The 8,952-nt window shown below is 32.6% G+C and overlaps 1 pseudogene across 1 annotated transcript; it reads left to right on the top strand.

The window, feature by feature from the left end:
- The first annotated feature begins 1,520 nt into the window (after positions 1–1,520).
- LOC145058006 (beta-caryophyllene synthase-like) lies at positions 1,521–8,694 on the top strand (annotated as a pseudogene). The gene is made up of 8 exons (XR_013686215.1): positions 1,521–1,528; positions 6,004–6,091; positions 6,172–6,448; positions 6,961–7,342; positions 7,429–7,647; positions 7,749–7,887; positions 7,965–8,213; positions 8,380–8,694. The product of XR_013686215.1 is annotated as a beta-caryophyllene synthase-like (transcript).
- The last annotated feature ends 258 nt before the right edge of the window (positions 8,695–8,952 follow it).

Genomic DNA, 8,952 nt, shown 5'->3' with positions numbered 1-8,952 from the left:
TTATGCAGTGATTTATCATGCCAAACTGTCATTTATGTCTTGTCACTTAAGGGTTCCACTACGATTTGCAGGTTACTGCAGTGACTTGTCATTACTGTCTAGTCATTTCAAAGTTGGACTTGTCATTACTGTCTAGTATGTATAAATACCACTTATAGCACAAGTTTATTACAATGTCGACTTTATTATGAGTTCCTCACACAAATTCGAAGTTTGCTCATGAAACGAAGTAGATTGTTACTACTGTGATTCGGTAGACCCTTTTTTTACACCCTCTTCAGTCAGGCCATATATGTCACATGAAAATTTTGAAGAATTGAAGAAGGCTGAAGAACAACAAGAAGAGGAAAAAGAGTCATCCCGACTTCTCACTCAACTTGCTAATGATATTGCATCGGAATGCAAACAAGCTCAAGAATGGATAGACCTCAATAAAAACAAAATCAAAGAGCATAAAGATTGGATAAAAAAGAGTAAGAAGGCAATCAAAACGACTGAAAAATGGCTTGTTGAGAAGGATGAGCAGTTGATACACATTATGGTAAAAAAGGATCGTTTGGAAGACAAAATGAGAATTAGGGATGACTATATAACAATGGAGAAAGAGAAGTACCCATTGCAGTTCCCTGAGTTTAAAAATTAGTTACAAAATTGTTGTAATATTATCATGATACAGATTAGGTTGCAAAAGGATCGTTTGTTGTTTTTTTTAAATAACAAGTTGTAATTGTTAAAAAAATTCTGCAAACTATATTTTATAATATAAAGGCTTCATTAATTGTTATAATCAACAAACTAAACTAAAATATGAAAGCATAGCAATGTCTTGTAAGATTTAATAAAAATATTACAATACATAATAAGTTAACAACTCGTCATTAGTCTTCATTTCAAGGTTGTTTTATATCTAAATCAACGTTATAGGTTTGTGAGCAACTCGCTAAACCACCAATATTAAATGTCATTTCTGCGGTAGAAATTATGTGACGTGCTCCACTACCGGATGCCCTTCCAGTACAATTATTTCTCGTGTGTCCTATTTGACCACATATAGAACACTCTTTTATAATTGGACCCTCGCCTTGGGATGGAATGCGGTCTGTGTTTCTTGGCCTGCCTGGCTGACGTTTATCCATTATTGGTGGCTTAACAATCATCAAATCATCGGGGATCTCCCATTCGGATGGCTTTGGCAGAGGGTTTATTGATTCCTCATATGTTTTCCTCAGTGTTTCAGTAAAGTAAGCATTTAATGCATACCTCGAACAGTCTTGGTAATTGTTCACTGTTAAACATCTTATGACATGACCACAAGGTATCCCATCAAGTTTTCAATGCCTACATGTACATCTCATATGTTGGAAATCAACAATCACATTTTGTGCCCCCTTTTTGACCTCGCATTTTGTATTTGAGATCATGCGAACATCCCATTTACTAAAAGTTTTCTTGTTTTCTTTTACAATTTCATCCGCCAAGGGGTAGGTATTGTTGTTGCTTCCGCTAAAAAAACAACCAAAATGAAGAAGTTAAGATCAATAACATCAAAATTAATAAAACATTAATATTAAAAATTTACTTAATACCTGCAAAGTTACGTCTTTGAAACCACCATTGTTGCATTGTAGCACGAAAAAAAAAATCGATCAACATAAGTATTGGCACCTTACGTGCGTGTCTAGATAATGCATTTATAGACTCCGCACTGTTGGACGACATAAGATTGTATCGGTTCCCTTTAAAATGTGCCCTTGACCAAGTTTCTGGATTTATACTTATTAAGTACTCTCATAGTGGTTCTTTTGTCTTTTTCATAACATCCATGGCAGCATCAAAAGCATCAACTGTGTACGCCCTACACGCCTCCCAAAAAATTCCTTTAACCGTCTTACTCTTGCCGAATCTAGATACTATGTTGAAATACAAATGGACACCACATATTCCATGATGAGCGTGAGAAAAATGTTGGCAATGGATGTTGCTATAGATGGAGACCTATCAGATATAATTGTAAGCTCCTACATATTTCCTATGCAATCACGTAGTTTTTGAAAAACCATGTCCAAGAATCGGTACACTCATTTTTGCATATACCATATGCAACCGGTAATATTTGGTTTTGTCTGTCCTTAGTAACTGCAAGTAACATGGTACCTTTGAACTCGCCCTTTAGGTGAGCTCCATCTACTACTAGGGTCGGTTTACAAAAATTGACAAAAGCGCGTACCTACAATACATTGTATATCTATTCAAATACACCAAAATAAATATTAAAAAATTAATATAATATTATAATACTAACCGAGCAACCGAGTGCGACGTACAAAAACTCAAAGCGATCATCAGCATCTCGTGACAGTACCCGGATTATGTTTGGCCAAGTTGTGACAATACGCCGGAAGTTTGGTAAAAGAATCCTCTTTCGTACCCCTTAACGACAACAATGCATATTGCTTCGCACGCCGTGCCTGATGGTATGAGATATTGATATTCAATTGAGCATTCATATCATTAACAATATCTTCTCCCCGATAAACTCTACTATAGTCTTCAGCCAAAACATCAGCAACATATTCACCCAAAACATATTTGTTTGCTTGTCAATGATTAGGTTGCAAAAATGTTGAAGAACATGTGTGTACATCAACAAATGTATTCATTTGGAAAAGTCCATCAGAATTTTTAATTGCTTTTGCTCTTAGTAACCAAGAACAATTTTTCGAAACACACACAGCTTCATACCTTGATTTGGTGGATCTACTTGTCCTCGTCTGGAAACCTTCTCGAAGACATTTTTTACCAATACACCGCTTTAAAAGATCTTTGTTCTTAAATATACTCTCACATTGAATCTTTTGAAGATTCATGTCTACCATCTGTGTTGGGATATCTTCATTAATATCAACTGGGCATGCTGGTATAGGGGGCATACCGTGAAAAAGGTTATCGGGAAACTTAGCTTTAACTTCATCACCCAACTCATCTCTATCGGAATTGCTTTGTAGCTCGGTTATATCTAAACGTACATCACCAACATCAACATAATGCCCGTAAACATGATTTTTTTTTTTTCATTTTTTTGACTTTAATTTTTTTTTTCTTTTTAGTTTTATCTACCACACGCCTATTCATAACTTTAACTTCTTGTTCGGCAACATCATCACAACGACCACCCACATCATTAAGATATGTACCAACATCATCATCACCAACAGACTTGTAATTCTCAGGATCCACATAGTGAATAGGTGAATAACTAACATTAATATTTTCAGCAACACTGTAAAACTGAGGTACACTAGTATTGAAAGTACCTATCGGATCGTTGCTCCTTTTATAACTGCATAAATTACCAACAAGCTGGTTTCCAATTTCACCACCCCCATTAACCTGCTCAACTTCATCAACCACCACAAACACTTTCACAGCCCTTCCTCCACTACATTTGATTACGTTTATCAACATTCTAACATCCATGTCTTCAACTATAGCTATATAATAATTTAATTCAGGATGGTGGAAACGAAGACTAATTCTATATTTGTCTAACAAACCAATTTTGCTTCTTACCAAAGATACAAAATCACTATAACTAATATACTCAGAAAATATCAAAGCAAATTCAGAAATACCTTCTTGTGGACATACATATTCCAGATTAGTTCCATTAACTTGCCATCTCCCACCGGTTACAAGACAAACCAAATATTCAATCATTTTTTAGAGCAAATTTTAGAGAAAGTTCCTAAACAAATAACAACCAAAATGATAATTTTCTACAAAACTTTTTATATAGCAACATGATTTCGTAGTCAAACCAATTGATTTCATAGTCAAACTAAAAAAAAAACAAAAAAAAAATCACAATTTCGCAGATGGGATGAGAGTAAATCGCAGATGGGACTATTCCATCTACGATTTTACCCTACATTTTCAATATATATAGAAAAAAATAAATAAATAAAATAAAACCACCTGCGAATATACAAGCAGCTAAAGCACAACTGTGTTTTAGCTGTTTGTACATTCGCAGATGGAATGGTAATTTCGCAGATGGGACATTTCCATCTGCGAAATTGAGGGCTATTTTTGCAATTTCGATTTTTTTTTGCTATTTTTGTAATATAATTAGTATAAATGACTATTTTTATCATTTTCTCTAAGGTATATAATATTGACAACATATTCACTTAAAAGGTAAAGTGGGTGCACCTGTGTTCAAAATTCAATTTATGAAATTCCGGATACCAATATAGAAAACTACTAAACATTCAAAAAAAAATATTTCTCTAAATTTAAACACTATACAACATAATCAACCAATTTTGTCGTGTTCGATGAATTAAAATTTTAGGTAAAATATACTAAATTACTTTAAAATAATATTTTATAAAAATTATTTAAAATAAAAACTTAAAAAATAAATGAAATGACATATGTAAAGTCACCACTGTACATCCAAACCCCTAACTCTCCCTATCTATTAAATTTTGAAATAAAATTTATTTAAAAAGCTAAATGTTTGGAATATCAAATATCTGAAATATCTTTAAGTTTAGAAAAATGACTATATAAATCTGAATCCTAAATCTTGTATCCAATTTTCGGATATGGAGTATAGAAGAAAAGAAGCAATTTATTTATGTTAGGCTTCATTATATAATTATATAAATATATTAAATCTAAAGGAGCTTATGAATAGTATTTTTCATGGTTTTAGGTTTTTGCCACAAATATTTGATGCATTTGACACTTTTAGTCCTTAAAGTTATAACTTTTATATTTTTGTGCTTTGATTAAGTTTTTGTGTCTTTAAATTTTTGCCACAAATCTTTAGTGACTTTGACATTTTTAGTCATTGTAGTGAAAAGTTTATATTTTTGTATTTTTGCCACAAATCTTTAATGAATTTGACACTTTACCTTCTTATAGTTAAAACTTTTATATTTTGACATAAAAAACACAAAAACCCTCCTTTAGAATTTTTCCACCATATTTTTCCAACTTTGACAATTTTAACATTCTTGTCACAACATTTTTTATTCTCTCCACCAGTATCCCTGTTTTTGGTTATACACTTTTGACACCTAATTTTAGGGGTTGTCGACTTACTCCCTATTTGTGCCGATTTACCATTTCAACACATATCTTTTAAAATTTGTCGATTTTTCTTATATTAAGCAGCGTAGCCGCCGGATCTTTTACTAGTTGGTATTAATTACATCGGGTACTTACGTAGCTTTTTTAAAATCACTTGGTGTGACATATGTGTATTACACGGGTTGATTAAAAAAATTAAATATGAAAGTCTGTAAAAGATGAATAATTTATTTTTAATTGTGAGATTCGTGTACTATATGGCTTGATTAAAAAAATAATTAACTTATGTTACTTTAAATTTATGTTATTAAATATGAAATTGATAATAAATTCTTGAAATGATTATTAGTATTGGTGTGAGAGGTAATGGTGATATTAATAATATTCTAAATTTAAATTAAAAGTTATTTCCATTTAACATACAGTGGGATAAAATGATTTCCTTGATTTCCTTTGATTAAGCAATAGAGATGATAAATCCGAAAGTCTTTTAAGATTGATGAGCAAACATCATAAATATAAGAAGTCACAAATGTAAGGTTATTATGTACATAATAAATATATTAATAATATTAGTTATTATAAGGTGCGATTTATTAGATGACATGTGAATAAAAAGGTAAAAACAAAAAAAAAATAACAAAATGGATATTAAATAATTTAAAATAATCATACAAATGTCTAATTACATATGAACAATTTCAAGGAGAGGAGAAAAATATATAATTATTTTCCGTTTCGGAAAAAAAAAAGATAAGATATGATAGATCTTAATTTATTATAGTAAATTTTACAAATTAATTTAAAGTGTGTAGTGTGATAACACTATAAATATCCATGAACTCTTTATACGTTATTACCGACCCAAACTAAATTCAAACATATAAACATGTCACATGATAGCATGCCTTTTAAGCAAGAGGAACTTGTTCGTCCCACGGGCAACTTTCATCCTAGTGTTTGGGGAGACGAGTTTCTAATTTATGAAGAGGTGCGTAATGTATTACAAACAATTTTTTTTGTATGTGCTTGTTTATTACAATCTAATCAATGGTGATTCATGTGGGAAAGTAGCAAGCCCAGGAAGATGATATGAATCGAATAGTCCGTGATCTGAAGGAAGAAGTGAGAAAAGATATACTGGCAGCTTTATATGTTCCAATGGAACATACAAAACTCTTAAAACTAATCGACACAATCCAACGTCTTGGAATAGCCTACTATTTCGACGAAGAGATTAAGCAAGCCTTGCAACATATCTTTGAGAAATATGGTGATAACTGGAGTGGTGGTAGCTCTTTCATTTGGTTTCGACTCATGCGACAACAAGGGTTCTACGTTTCATGTGGTTAGTTTGCACTTTAAAACCATATTATCTATAATAAACAAGTAATTAATCTACATATATAACTCTAAGGCGTTAATTAAAATCATTGGCCCAAACTACAAAGCATATATCGTTGGGTTTACAAGCCAATTTCCCCCCATAGATAACTTAGTTCAAGACTCTAGATAATAATCACGTTCATCAAACTCTCCATAAACATCATGTTTGCTTACATAAAGTGAAAGGAGGAAAGGCAAAAATGATCAAAGACGATAATCACTATGTCCTTATTGACCCTAATTCCTATCTAGAACAACTAATTTCCAGCAAAAGTCGTGCCCAACCTATCAATTAACGCGTGATGTCAGATGATTAATGGAGTGCATATGGCATTCATTCCTTTTCACTAACTATCTGGGATAAAAAAAAAAAAGCAACCCGTGTTGATAAATATTTGTTTAACATGCATATGCTCAACATATTAATCCTATATATACTCGAACCTAACAATCTTTTACATTAACCATAAACAGATATTTTCAGTAACTACAAAAAAAAGAATGGAGCTTTTAAGGAATCGTTGACCAATGACATTCATGAGATGCTTGAGCTATACGAGGCAACATATATGAGGGTGAAAGGAGAAGTTATACTAGAGGAAGCTCTTCTTTTTACAAAAACACATCTTGAAAAACTAGCAAAGGATCCTGTTCGGTGTAACTCTACTCTTTCTATACACATACAGGAGACACTAAATCATCCTATACAGAGAAGGTTGCCAAGACTTGAGGCGTTACACTACATTCCTTTCTACCAAAAACAAGCCTTTTGTAATGAGTATTTACTTCAACTTTCAAAGTTAGGGTTCAATCTACTTCAATCACTACACAAGAAGGAGCTTAGTGAAGTTTCCAAGTATACATGGCTTTGCTCTCTAGTTTCGTATATCAATATATCGATATTTTAGTCTTCTCCATATGTATTAATCAATATTATTGTAGGTGGTGGAAAGGTTTCGATGTCCCGAACAAGGTACCTTATATACGGGACCGATTGGTTGAATTGTACTTTTGGGCATTAGGTGTATACTTTGAGCCACAATATTCACGTGCTAGAATTTTCTTAACAAAAGTGTTGGCAATGTCATCGATGATTGACGATACTTATGATGCTTATGGTATTTTTGAAGAGCTTGAAATATTTACTGAAGCAGTTCAAAGGTATATGCACACGAAAGATGAACTTAAATAAGCACATTTAAGTCCTTAAGCCGAATAACTTGACCAAATTAACCAAGAAATTTGTAAAATAATAACTATAGGTGGTCGACTACATGCTTAGATATGCTTCCAAACTACATGAAACCAATATACCAAGGACTCTTGGATGTTTACAAAGAAATGGAAGAAATCATGGCAAATGAGGGGAACACATATCGCGTCAACTATGCCAAAGAGTTTGTAAGTTTCAACGTCTGTCATTTTTCATAATCTTTTTAGTTAAGATAATCTCAGATGTAAGTAACTGATGACTACAGATGAAAGAGTTTATAAAAAGCTTCATGACAGAAGCAAAGTGGGTTAACGAGGGTTACATACCAACCATGGAGGAGAACATGTCATATAGACTCAAAAGTTGTGGCTATAGCATGCTTACTGCAGCATCTTTTGTTGGCATGGGGGATATTGTCTCTGACAAGTCGTTCAAATGGGTTCTCACGGATCCTCCTATTGTCAAAGCTGCATGTGTAATTTGTAGACTCAAAGATGACATTGCCTCTCACAAGGTACATCTCTATTTTTATTCACATTGCTGTTGTACAATGAGATTAACATCCTTATTCAACAGTACAACGAGATTAACATCCTTATTCAACAGTGAAAATATCCGGTTGTTTTTATTTAAACTTGTTTAGTTTAGGAGACTAATTAATTTCACTAATAAAAATATAGCAAGAGCAAGAAAGAAAACATGTTGCATCTCTTGTTGAAAGTTACATGAAGCAATATGATGCCACGGAAGAGTATGTCCACGACTTATTGTATAAGCAAGTCGAAGATGCATGGAAAGATATATCCCTTGAGACCCTCATATGTAAAGATGTTCCGGTGCCTCTACTGACGCGTGTGATCAACTTAGCACGGGTGATAGATGTATTATACGAAAATAAAAACCAGTATACAAATGTGGGAGAAGAAGTGATAGATCTTATCAAATCTCTATTAGTTCATGATATTAGTATGTAACGGATGATTCTCCGGCCTAGAAGCACTCCAAAGTTACTTATCCGTTATTTCAGTTTTCAAATATGGTTGAATAAAATAGTAAGTTATTTGTTATTATTACGTACAATGTTTATGTATTGAATTTGAACTAGTGGTCAATGTATTTCCATCTTGCACAAATAAAAAATGTTTTATGATTTTTGTTTCATGTATTTTGAGCGGAGCTAGCAAAATTTGATCCACACGTCACTATAAGGAAAGTCCTTGTTACCAACGAATTTTGATAGTGGTACAAATTTA

This window comes from Lactuca serriola, chromosome 6 (assembly GCF_051521515.1).
Source record: "Lactuca serriola cultivar US96UC23 chromosome 6, Lser_US96UC23_V15, whole genome shotgun sequence".
Taxonomy (NCBI): domain Eukaryota; kingdom Viridiplantae; phylum Streptophyta; class Magnoliopsida; order Asterales; family Asteraceae; genus Lactuca; species Lactuca serriola.
Note: the sequence above shows the minus strand (reverse complement) of the source record. Positions and strands in the feature narration are given on the sequence as shown.